The sequence below is a fragment of the Bombus terrestris genome, chromosome 12 (genome assembly GCF_910591885.1).
Source record: "Bombus terrestris chromosome 12, iyBomTerr1.2, whole genome shotgun sequence".
NCBI classification, from domain to species: domain Eukaryota; kingdom Metazoa; phylum Arthropoda; class Insecta; order Hymenoptera; family Apidae; genus Bombus; species Bombus terrestris.
In genome coordinates, this window is record NC_063280.1 from 9,437,718 (window position 1) to 9,451,448 (window position 13,731).

The following is a 13,731-nucleotide window of genomic DNA, read 5'->3' on the forward strand; positions in this document are numbered from 1 at the left end:
TCAGAAACGCATAAACGTATGTTTCCTTAGCTATTTACCAGCCCTTCGGGCGAACAAATCCGAGAGCTGTACAGTATACTCTTGCGTTGATACGCGTATGTTGGTTGGGCGAGCCTTTGGGCGCACAGCACCCGGTCCACGAGCAGAAAAACGAGAGGAAAAAGCCGGCGCGGAGAAATCGCTACCGGGAAGAGCGACACGGAGGATCGCGATAATTTCGCGTTTCTTCTTTTTCTTTCTTCTTTCTTTAGAAGAAACAATTTACGGAGATTTTTGCTGCTACGCATTGGCAGCGGTCTTTTATCACTTTCTCGAAGTCGATCCCTCGGGGCGTGGATTTTTATCGTTTTGCCACGGCAGTTTCGTAACGGCCCGGCGGAACGTGTCCCCCCTTACCGTGGTTAACGAGAACGCGACACTCGCCATGGATAATAAATCCACGGCTGTACCGTGTCCATGTCGCTTGATAGATGCGATTACAGCCGAGAGGATATGGTATATCGCCAAAGCGACTCCGTTGTAAATCGGCGAAAGTAAATTGGGAAATGGCGACGATGCGGAGATTTCTGTTTTCTGCGGAGGAACATCGCGAATTCTTGGGATCGCCGGTGTACGTACTCGGCCAGATGAATTTAATTTACGGCGAAATTGCGTACAAGAGGAACGCAATGTACGTATCGTGGAATATCGTCGGCGAAGGTGGCATTATTTCGGGGTCACAGTTATGGGGTCACGCGTCGGATGTCAAGGGATAACGACGAGCGTTCAATCTAAAAGTTTATAGAAAAAAGTATAAGAAACTGTGCTAGTTTATATTCTGATTTTGTTATAATACGGTTCAGTTTTATTCGCGTACTGCTCGCCAATGTGTTGTACGATGCCAAACGATATGTCGCGTATGGGAATCCGACTCGGTTCTTTCGTGGCTGCAATTTTTGCTGTTGGATCAGCCGTTAGTTTCTTTCGTTTTGTGACGAAATAATAAACGCACAATGTTTTTACATTTAATACTTTTGGGACAACCTAATATTTCATTTCCAAAGATATTCTTGCGGCAAGGGATTCGCACTGTAGCAACCTTTTTGCTGGAAACTAACAGTTTATGGCATAGTTCTCGTATAAGCATGTTCGTTTCACTTTTGCGTCTTAAATCTTGGGTACCGTTAATTGCGATAGGACAGATTCCTTGCAATTGTTTTACTCGATTAGGGTAGAATTTAAAGCAGAAAATAGTTACACCGCCGGTATTAAGAAACTCGTTGACGTTTTACACAAATTACTCGCTGTTCGCTGGCTTGGGAAAGCACGTAAGTGATTTCTGTCATTGAGCACGACGGTAGTAATTATCGAAGGAAGAAAAACGCATCTGCGAACGTTCGATCAACATTCGGCTACCGAAAGTCTCGTTAATATCGTATGCAAATCGAATGCAGCATGTTGCTGGCGACTGTTCGCAGGTGCGAACGTAGCACGAAACTCTTGATCGATGATTATCTCGTCGGCCACGACGATACACGCTGCTGTCATCAAAGGTCAGAGTATGATAGGATCGATATCGACGCCGTCATTAAGTCGTAAACCGTTTAATGGCTGTCATTACCGATATCGTATCGCGTTTATCCTGGTTTCGCGTTAAAGAGCCGCGTTCTCGTCGACCGGGCACAGCGATTTCGACATTTTTACAAGGCAGCAATTTCGCGGATGGTACCAGAGCCGCTTGGCGAAACCAACGACAAGAAAATCACGGTAGGCGTGTATATTTTACGTCTTAATGATGGCCTCTTATTGATCCCCGAATCTTGCCACGATCGGCCACGAAACACCACAGAAGCCTTCTTAAATGATATTTATAATATCGTCAGAGAAACGTGGTGCGGTAAAGTGATGCGTTTAAACAACGTAATCGCGTACTTTGCTACTCAGACGGAATTACGTCTACGTTATTTTTGTTGAGAATTTTGGATCTTGATAGCCGAAATAATGCTATAGGAACGCTAAATTTACACTTAGAACTTATATTAGTATAGTTATATATTTATTTGATAAAGGATTTCAAAGATATTCATCGATACACGCTTGCACGCGTCTCATCTTCTTCCAGATCAGACTGTTAACCGACTGAACAGTTTACATTCATTTGCTTTCGGGAAGCCGCGCACACACATACTTCCACACACTGATATTCACATACAAGTATCACTACCACGCAGCTAACATAGTCTAGCACATAAAATTGTACATATCTCGATAATTTTCATTTCTAATTTGAACCGCTTAGAAGCCAGATTCTTCGACTATATTATCCTTCGTCGTAAACTTATTTATCGCAAGAAGATCACTTAAATAACAATAGGTTGCGAGGTAGATTTGAAAAATGCTATTTATAACATCGTCGCTCTTCTCTGACTTTTAATTTACGTAATTGCACGTTTCTTGATTTATGACCAGGAGCTTGCGAACGTCATTTACTTCAACGAAATTTTACTTAGCGCTCGATTAAATAAACTTCAGCTGGATGAATTCACGTAATTGAACGCGAACTCGTACGCGCACGAGATCTCTTCGTTACTCCATACTTCCTGCATCGTTAAATTTCATAAAATGTCGAATAAAGGATTAAGCTTGTCTTAGCCGTACAGCGTTTGATCGAAGTGAAATTCGAGCGATATCACGAAGAGAAATAGCATTACGGTTGCTATAAGCGACTTAACGTTTGACGTATTACGATCTGCTCTAAGTAGAAGCGGCTGGAAAACGATTAATCCGCGGCGCGGCGCGGCGCGCGGCCAAACATTTTCGATTGATTATTATCGCGCCGATAATCGTGGTTGGTATCGATGGGATCGTTTAATGAGCAACAGACACGTACTTAAGTCGGGAGGAGCAGCCATGCTGGCCCCATAATGCGTGGTATTAAGCGCGCAGAAAATATTTATCTTCTGTGTTGTTCGAGTAGTTTCGCGGAATTCCACGCTGCTCGGATGTACGGGGTTGCTCCTTAAACTCGCTTGCCGGCCAAGAAGATACGAATATATTATTTCTATGGGAGACGGCGAGACTCCATCGACGATCGTTTGATGAAATTATGGAAATTTATGTATCAAGAAATTGTAAATTCCTGCTGCTGGCCACAATTATCGCTGGATCTACGTATGGTACCTTTTCGCAATATTTCGCGTGGAAACATCGCTATATGGATATGATAAACGTAACGCTTTTAATTAATTATTGCTTCTATACCTGTTTTTTTTTTTTTTTATGCGAATCGACATGATTGTAGCTTTTATCAGAATATGGTCAACGAGATTAGGTACATACAGCTTATCGATCTGTTGACGCTGGAAAGTCGTTTATTAGATGGTTTATACGAGGATAAATTGTTAATTTTACGCAAATATATGCAGATTACGATTATTTTTTATTTTATTTTACATAACCTTTCGACGATGAATTTTCCTATTGAGAAACTCGCTTCTCTCCTAAGTGTGTGCCAATCTTTTACCAAGACTTTACGCCACTTAACACTTTGATTGCCACGGTGGTCGTATGTGACGGGCCACGGTTTCTCCTGTGACGCCACGGGGTCATTGGCGACCGGAGCGCTTGAACTTACGATTGTAAAAATTAAATGAAAATGAAAATGACAGTTAGGGTATTTTGAATATAACCGATAGATAGAAGATACTTTGAAATAAAAAGTGTTCCATTGAACAATTAAACATTTTTACTAAAACATCGATAAAAAAAAATTAGGACAAATCTTGCGTCTAACGGTGCACTGTGTTAACACTAGAACTACCACACCAGTCAAATCGACTGGGTTTACAATTTTATTTTAAAATTCCTACTTCGTGTTGTATTTTTCCCACAATGATGTAGTGACTTTGGCAACGATATCTAAAAGAATAATATAATGAATTTTATTTTGTTCTTTATGTATTCAAACTCAAAATAATTTTGTATCGAGGCTACTTTTCCAACACCAGTCAAAATGGCTGGTACTTGTCAAAGTGTAAAAGGGTCCTGTAGTCTATTCATCGAATCCCAATTAACCAGTTTCCTCGTTTTCTACAACTTCCCACACGTTGTTCAAATTTTTACCGCGTATCATTCGATACGATGATATCAGATATCAGGAAAATTCCGGATCGATCGCTAGATGCTAACACTAGAAATACCACAGCAGTTAAAATGACTAGTTCTACAATTTTATAAACGTGTCAACCCTCGTTTAGGGATCCCGGATGAATTAATAATACGAAAAATCTACTACGTAACGTGGAATTGCTTCTGTAAGAAAGTAATAAATCAATAAATATAAAAATACTCTATTATTACGTATTTTTTAAAGCCCAGTCATTTTTACTGGTTTTGGTAGAAATATCTTCGTGTTAACTATCGGTAGTTCTAGTGTTAAAACGCTGATGTGATTTCGGCGTGGCAGTCAAAGTGTCAAGCTACCATTTCCTTTCTACTTCGAACGTAAAATTTCTTCGACGTTCGTTCAGACGCTACCATTCAGCTCCACGAAACCATCTTCCACGAATTCTTCCATCGTACGATATATACAGAACAGGATTTTAACAAGGTTCGTGGTAGAATTTTGCACGGCGGGGAGTCCCCGAAGCGCATTCCCCTTTTTCAATCGGCGCGATTCGCAAATCCCGATGTTATCCGGGTTCGAGTGACAGCTCGGCGATATCTCGCCGCGTATATTCGCGGCAACCAGGATGCAAATGTCGAAAGACTCGAGATCGGCCAAGAACAAAACGGTGAACGAGTCGCGGAGGGCTATCGACGCTCGTGAATCGATTCTCGATAGGAGAGAGAAAGAAACGCGTCGATGCGAAAGAATGCGCTACCACGAGCCTCTCTTTCTCGCGAAATTCCATTCTTTGTATCTTGCATTCTCTGGATACGCCACGTCTGTTAAGTCCCTGCTTTCGTTCTTCGCTGTTAGCGATTTTTAGTTGGCCGAATATTTATACAGGTACGACATAATCGACGAGTTTCGTCGATAAGATACACGTCCGAACGTTGCTTTTATCGAACTCACAATATCATCAACTTTGGCTGATCTTCGCTTAGTATTTAGAAAATTCGAAAATTATAGCAACGCTTGTCGGTATTATTATTAGGTTGTCCGAAAAGTTTCTTTCGTTCTATAAGAAAATAATAGACCTAATAATAGACGGACAACGTTTTTCACTTTATATTAGTTTATCGAATTATGCACGAACATAATAATAGAAATAGAACGAAATGGATGATACCTAATTCAGTAAAATAATATAAAACAAAAATTGTCGTTCATCTATTATCGCTTTGCGAAACGAAAGAAACTTTTCGGACAAGCCGATAATTTTAGACGGTCTTCTCCTCGAACTATCGCCTCCTCGCATCTCCCACAACGTTTTTCATCGCTTTTATGCGCGCATTTCACGAAACGTCGAACGAAAGACGCGGAACGAAAGAGCCGATTTTTCGACGTCAATGAGAAGAAAAGAGGATCGAGTACGCATTGGAAGATTCGAAGACGCGATACATGGATCCTTGAACCGTCGATCGACAGTTGGTTGCGCGATGTTCGTCGTTCTTTTTCACCGATTTTCACGTCCGACATGGTTGCTCGTTTTCTACCTTTGCCGTTGTGCTGCATCGCAATCGAGAATCGCGATCTATTCCCTCGAGGCGATTCTGCTACGTCGATAATTGCTTCATTTGGATACCAGGCCGCGGATAGGTTAATTGTAAGTTTCAAGTGGATGTGATTGAAGAAGCGATTACGAGCGTTACTTTGTAACATGGCCGCACACTGATGGATATAACGTTGTTTTTCAATGAAATTAATAACAGGGTATGTTCCGATATTAAATATTAAATTACCGGGCTATTGGATACTTTCAATAAGAAAAAAGCGAACAAATAACATCAACTTTACCGTATCGTTACAGGGATTATGGGAAATAAAAAAGCTTCGTAAAAATTCGAACAGCTTCCTCGCGATACCTTTAACATGCTTTTAGCGTTTAATACTTCTTCATCACGGTTGATTAATTGTTACGTAATAATTTCTCTTTCGCGCTGTACACACCATCGTGTCTTATTTTTAATACTCGTTTTACGATATAGTCGAATACAGAAGTGCTCAATTTTAGTTCTAACTAGTAATAATATTAATAATATTAACTAAAAATTAATAATAAATTTACACCTATGTTATACGTGCTGTGTACTGTAGCATCGTGGACGAGGGTCCTGGGGGTTTTCGTACGAATTCTAAACAAGCGGTTGCGGAACATGAGGCTAAGACAAAAGACAAAAGACAAGGGGTTGCCAAGGGACAAAAACGAATTAACAGTCATTGCGAGTTGAGACGTCAGAGAGTGCGAATTGCGTTGTCGAGAGTTGCAAATTAACTATCTAATTATCTTAATTATAATGCGTTATTGTGATTAGTTCACGTTAAACAACCATCGTTTCCTGTTTAATCAACATCTGTTTAATCCATTCATTGCAAATAAACTAATCGTAGTAAAGATCCTACAATAAGATTAACTAAAGAGTAATAATAAATTTTTACTTGCTAAAATCATGAGGATACCTTAACGTAGCGAATTCTTCGAATATTCGAATATCATAAACGTTTCGTAGCACGAATAGCATTCGAACAAATCGCATTTCCATAAGGATAAATCAGTTTCTGGAGTACAAGAGAAAGTACTCTAAGCTGATCGTTGGGTCGTGCTCGTTAGAGGCACGCTAACCGCCTCGATGCGACCCCATGGAAGGATTCGGTAACTGCTATTAAACCGGACTAACTATAATTCCATTTTTTATTTCGTCGAAGAATTTACGCGTACGATCGTCTCGGTGACACCGGCCTTTTGTCACGTTCTCTCGCGGCAATTTCTTTCGCCTCGCCAGAGTTTCCTGAATGCATCCGGATAGGATTCTCCCTCTAGATATTTTATTTGCCCCGGCAACTGCATTCCACCGGTCAAAACCTGGCAGATGCTCGTTTCTCTTCGCGTAAGGCCGGACCAGATGGAAAAATAAAAATAACGACGAGTTCTCAGCTTCTTCCGTTATTTGGGAAAAAACAAATTTTCGGTAAACTGCAAAAATAGAGCGTTACGTCCGGTGACTCTTTACGTTCGAGGCGGCCACCAGCTGTGCACATAGAATTAAGCGGGCCGCGATAATCCTACGGAACTGTCGTAAAACGAGGCTTTTCGATCTACCGTTAAGGCCGTCAATTAACATAAAGCATCTTCGAGTCAAGAGATTCCTTATGGTTATTGCTTCATCAGATAAAAATTGGGAAATGTAAGTTTTCCCATGTTCCCCGAGATTCCACCCACACGCGAGCAGTGGTGGGGCGATCACCACCGAGTAAGAGTTTTCCTTTGCAACAACATCGTCACCGGACTTCACTGGTTCATCATCTTTAGAACAGTCAGCATCTCTTTAACGGGTTTCCATCCTTCAATTATTCACCTACTTAACTTACACCTTACGCACCAGCGTAACTATATTTTCTACAAAATTGTTAAAGGTATATACTATGCGTGAACTGTTAATCGAGCATTCTATTCATTAAACTACCTCTATTATCCTAATCGAAATAGGAGATCGATCAGTTTCGTGGCGTCGATTGTCTAATCGTAACGGGAATTTACGACTCCCGTTGACGCGCTTCCTCGCAATTGCGGCTCTTTGCGACTGGTCGAAAAAACATAGAGTTTTACAGCTCCGGTGTCACACGCTCAAGAAGACCACCCGCTCAGAAACAGTAATAGGATAGGCTAGACATCCTGCGTACCACAGCTATCGAAACAATAATCAAATAATAACGGAATAGACGCCTCTGAGAAGCACCAAACTCCAGAGGGACTAAAACCTCAGTTAAAAACCCTCGAAAATAAGCGCTCGTCCTAGTCTGTTAAAATATTTCGACCCAGTCTCTTGTAATACTTTGAATCATTCTGTAACACTTTGAACCGTCACTCGGTTGGATTTGCATAATAAATTCTATTTTCATATAACTGCGACGCGAGGAGATCACCGGCGATCTATCGTTTTCGCGATTTCTTGTGTCTCCGACGTGACAACAGCGTCGTCGAAGTTCGAATCTCGCACAATACGACAATGGATGAGGATTCTGCGTAGCTCGTTTTCTCTCGTCGATATTCCAAGGTGCCCGTTAAACCGAGCTTCGATAAAGACGCTAAAACCAGGTTGATTATCCAATGAAATTTGCAACTAGAAAGCGAGCACCAGGATGCATCTTGGTTCGTCGCGTTCCCATATCTTCGTTGCCATATACACGCGAACCGGGTGCACCGTGGACGCCGATTATGGCAAGGAAACGCCACGTCGAACAGATCGTGCCTCTTGGACTTGCACTTTCGCTACTATGTGAAAACGATCGAGCGCACGCTAGATACAACAATTTCTCCGAACCCCTATTTACAGAGGCAATTTATGAGGGTAGACCTACGATCAATAAAGAATTCACGATGCTGCGAGAGCCAGTCGCGTGTTCGCGTACAGACCTCGCGATTTATATGGTATCGGCACCGTTTCGTTTCGCATTAGTTAACGATTACACATCGTTTAGATCGTGTTTCTTATCGGTCCGTGGTTTCGTGTTCTTCAAGCCGGAACCAACCTGTTATACGCTTATTCTTCTTCGTCTTTTTATCCTCTCTTTCGTTCGCAACGAAGGAGAAGCCAGCATTCGAATCAGGTTTTTAGTTATACACGTCCATGTTCGTTTGTCATCTCTTACGTGGCTTTTTGGATGTTTGTTTACAAACGAGGTCGCGAGAAAAAGAAACCTAATAAGTTATTTAACTAACTGTTGAGAATCTTGGAGCTTAATAGCCGAAATAATGCTATAGGAACACTAAATTTACACTTAGAATTTATATTACGATAGTTATATATTTATTTGATAAAGGATTTCAAGGATATTCATCGATACACACTTGCACGCGTCTCATCTTCTTCCAGATCAGACTGTTAACCGACTGAACAGTTTACATTCATTTGTTTCCGAGATGCCGCGCACACACATACTTCCGCACACTGATATTCACATATATGTATCACTACTACGCAGCTAATCTAGTCTAGCACACAAAATTATACATATCTCGATGCTAACAAGTATCTTTCATGTTTCGCGAAGGAATCATTTCCTAATCTCTTTCTGTTTCTTTAATTTTCGTATCAGACGTGTCTATACGCAATCTTCGTCGGTTTCCTGAATGTTATTTTCATTGGGAAATATTTAAACACAAAGTTGCGTATTTTAGGCCACAGAATGTCTACGAAGGATATTCTCAAAAGTACAAAGCTTCTTCGATGATTCAATTTAAAAAATTGCGTTACACAGGTACGTAGCAAGTTATTTACAGTGTTAGAAGATAAGAGTTGCAGATTTTGCAGCCACGTTCGCCATACGAACGAGGAAGAAACTTTCCATCTGCCATCGAGGTATCGGCGCAAAAAAGCGGATGGTTCGTAAGCATGCGCTTGCACGGGCACAATGTAACCGTTCGTCTAAGTGAATTTAGAGCGTCTCGGAGCTTGTAGCAAGCGTAGTGCCACATAACTTTTACGATCTAGTAATTTCAGGCTGCGGCACGGATCGCCAATTTCCCAGTTACCGTGCTACGTGTCGTGACGAACGATCGCGTGTTCCTCCGTTCTCGCTTTACATGCGTGGCTCACGTGTCGCGAGGCGTGTCGACTTCTGCACGAGATGGTCGCGGATATATTCAATCCATGGAACAGGTTTAAGGGAAAACGCGCAAGAAGAAGACGTTAAAGCCTCCCCATGCCGGAATAGAACCGCAGGATACGCGTTTTACGCGATCAACTGTTTTTTGTCATGACGGATCGTTTGCTAGAAGGCTCGATTGCCAAGATCGTGCAAGCTTCTACAAGTAGACACCTCTCTGCTACTGTTCGCCTGCTTCGATGATAGTCTAATGCGGTGAGCTTGGAATTTAACGTAGCGAGGATGCGATTGATCGATTAATCGCAGCTTGAAAAGCGATAAAACTGGAATATTTAGAAGTAGTCGGGAATTTCAAACTGTGACGGCACTCGACCACGGATCTTTCCAAAGGCTTCGCGACACAAAGCGCTATAACTCCAAAGCGTAAGGCCGACGTGTCTAATGTACCATCGATATCCCTACGGTTCTTTAGCCGAATATTCGCAAGAATGCGTACGCGGCAACCGTCGCGGACATCTAATAAACGCGCGCATAGTGGGGATATCGAGGGACAACAAAGAGAAGAATTCGTTTGGTTTCGAACCAAAGATTCACTCTGCCCTGAGCTGCGAAGTGCGAAAGGTTAAGCGTCATAGCGAAGCAAACGCAATTAGAGATACGTGATTATTGACTCTTGATAGTTAATCGTTAATCGTTGACCGTAAATTGTCGACTGTTGATTGTTAATAGTCTAATGAACTTATTGTTGCGCATCAAGAGTATTTCTTGCGGGCACTTTCACCAACAACCACCTCAAAACGATTACGCACGTAATTTTGGTCGTGTAATTTCAGCTGCGATTATTTCACTTTCTCTTCTGTTGAAAAGAATCTCCATTCTAATTTTTCTAACGATCTTTATCCAGCTACATCGTCGTATAGCTAGTCGGAAATTCTTATCAACGAGAGAAAATTAAAAGCGCTGCGTATCTCGATTCCTCCATCGAAGAAGATTATCTTTATTAGCATATCGCGTGTTTAAATTTTATTGTCCATGCATATATATTTATATACTTATACACGGTGTTTCAATGTTGAAAGTCGGGACGTATTTCGTAGAAAGTTTAGGAATCTCGATGATACAGAGTGGAAAAAAAGTACCGAGCCCTGTACTGTAGCCTTTCGGCTCGTTTCCACGGGCGTGTCGGAAAAACAACGACAGAGGCGATCCTTTTAATTAGACAGCGCCGCGCGAGTCCTGTGAACCGGCGTCGTTATAAGTGGCACCGAGAGAACACGGACACGGCAAAAACTAAAGTGGATCATGCGGCGTATCCTACAAAGAAAATCTCTGTCGCGAACATGGAAACCCGGCATCGGCGTGGACCGCGCCGATCGACTTTCACGGTCAAGTACACGCCGCCATATGAGATTGTAAATGTGACAAATGAGTGGAACGGGACCTCTAAACGTTCCACGCGATCGAGAAATCGCGGTTCACGCAGGATTCGTCTGATACAGATAAACCAAAACACTTGTATTAGGTCGTCCAAAAAGTTTCTTTCGTTTTATAAGGAAATAATGGATGCATAATATTTTTCGTTTTATATTATTTTATCGAATTACGTACGATCCATTTTGTTCTATCAAGATAAACGTCACAACGTTTGACAGATTAGATTTCGCGTTTGTATGAAGATGCGTCGTTGTAAAAGACGTGTCTGTAAAAGAAAGACACTTTTCGGACAACGATACGATGGCTCGTTCTTAGACAAATTTTATCGACGTTTCGTAATATCAGGATTTTACCATAACGCGTGATCGAATTGTTACGATGTAGACTATTTCGCGTAATAGTGGCGATACAGCTAACGTCGTTAGTTAATAAACTTGTACGCAGGAGGATAATATCAAACGATAATATTTCTCGAATTAAATTAATTTACTTTAGATTTTTAAGTGGCCGTTACGCGTTATTAAACCCTTTTGCGTTAAAAACATGGAATAAAAATACTAAGCGTACTTTAATTCCATTCTTCTTCAAACTTGAAACAAGCGATCATCTCGAAGCGATTATAATAATTTGGGGCCCCTCTACGAGCAATTTTTCAGTATCTTTTAATTCACCAAGCAGAAGGTATTTTCGAAGCGAGTTAATTGAGCCATCAGACAAGCGAAATGGACTTTTAATTTTGATTTCGTTGCGAAGGGTGCCGAGGAAAGTCGTAAAGAACCTTTAATGTCGGTAGATTAATAAGTACGGTGGCAAAAAGGGTTATTTAATTGCGGCCCATTGGTGCGAAATTATTGGATTATTACGGTTCTAAAATTGAATGCAATACAATCACGGCAATTAATCCGTCGTTGATTGCAAAGATGTTTAAAATCTGAAGCAAATGGCTGATGGCACAAAAGCGAGTACGAAAGCTTCTTTCGTTTTCCCTATGTTTCCTACGATTTCCAATTACTCGACTTTATTATTAAAGAAGGTTATTATAAAAAAATGATCAAAGACGTGGCTGTCTAAATCGTAAAATATCTTTATTTTCGCTTAATCGTGTTTTATACGAAACCCTATCGTACAATACGAAACGTACTAAACGATATTCTAACGAGAAGGAAGTTTCTTATAGTTCCGTGTTTTAATTATGATTTTCCAAAGATCTTGAGGAAGCGATCTTTTCTAAAATAATAGCTCGATCTTTCTCATGTAATTTACTGTCAGTTATCGAGCAATTATCGTTGGAATATGCAGCGTATACGTAACCTTATCTTAATCATCGATCGTACAACGATGGGATTCCGCGGATGATCGGTTTTCACGCGAAAACAGTATTCCATTAGCATAACCTAATTAATCGATAATGCGCTGAATGGGCGAGAAAATCGAGCATAGAAGACGCACGAGTCGTTTAATTAACGCTACCATGGAAACGCGGCTACCCCATTACGCGTATTATTTCGTATCTTTATATGGAACGAATTAACTATTCTGTATTGCACGTTCACGCCGTTGTGAAAGCTTCCTTTTAACCAACGATCATCGCGAAACACGATGCAACATTCGCCAGCTGAAACGTCTTACCATAATCTATGCGATTAAAATACCATAGAATCTTTATGGTAAGTTGGGCGGTGAAATGATGCGTTTCCTACAAAATATTCATTCGCTATACATTTACGCGACAACAAAGTAAGTAAGTAAGTTTCCAGTCTTTTGTAATTCGAAATAAAATTGGTGAGGAAAACACTCGAGTGGGAAAAACACTTAGATGGAAGGTGGGTACGTTAAAAAGCTATGGAAAAAAGTGGTCTTTATTTTATGACCGTTTTGACGTTTTGTTTTGGCCAGCCAGTTTCCCTTAATTTTGTTTGCTCGATTTACTGCAATCTTCTTTCCACGTCGGCGGCGATTTCAATTGTCGTTTCACAGAAATCGCTTCCATTTATGGTTCGGCAAACAAACGTGTTCCTTCGAGCATTAGAAACGATTATACGTTAATTTCCACGATATGTATCCTGTAGTGGAAATATTATTTAAGACACAAATATTTTCTGTATATTATATCAACTAAGAACATCGACTGGCAACTTATAATTAATTGCGATAACTTGTCACGCTCGTTCGTTCGTGTATAAAAAAAATTTCAATTTCCTCCGCTTGATTAACAACTCGATCATAATATTTTCCTAAACAAAAGCGAAAAACGAAATCGAAATAAAATGTTCGCTCGGCCTTTAAATATTACAACGAGCGAGTAGTGGAGCCTCGATTTCGCGCTCAAATCATCTCGGTCTATATAGTTATTAGCCACGGTTCTTGCGAACAAAACCTCACCATCCCCCTTTAGCTCGTCCAGCAATTCCAATTAAGCGAGTGCTCAATTAGTCGAACGGGCGCCCATGATCTCGCACACCGTAGGACGCAACAAACGATGCTAACAGTATCAGTGTCGGGCCAGAAACTGGTCTCTAACAACGAGGTGTCGCCGAAAAGCAAAA

General features: G+C 41.0%; 1 protein-coding gene across 4 annotated transcripts in view; it reads left to right on the plus strand.

The window, feature by feature from the left end:
- The window catches only part of LOC100644494 (ankyrin repeat domain-containing protein 6), a 132,712-nt gene that overhangs the window by 79,050 nt on the left and 39,931 nt on the right, over positions 1-13,731 (plus strand). The window lies entirely within an intron of this gene.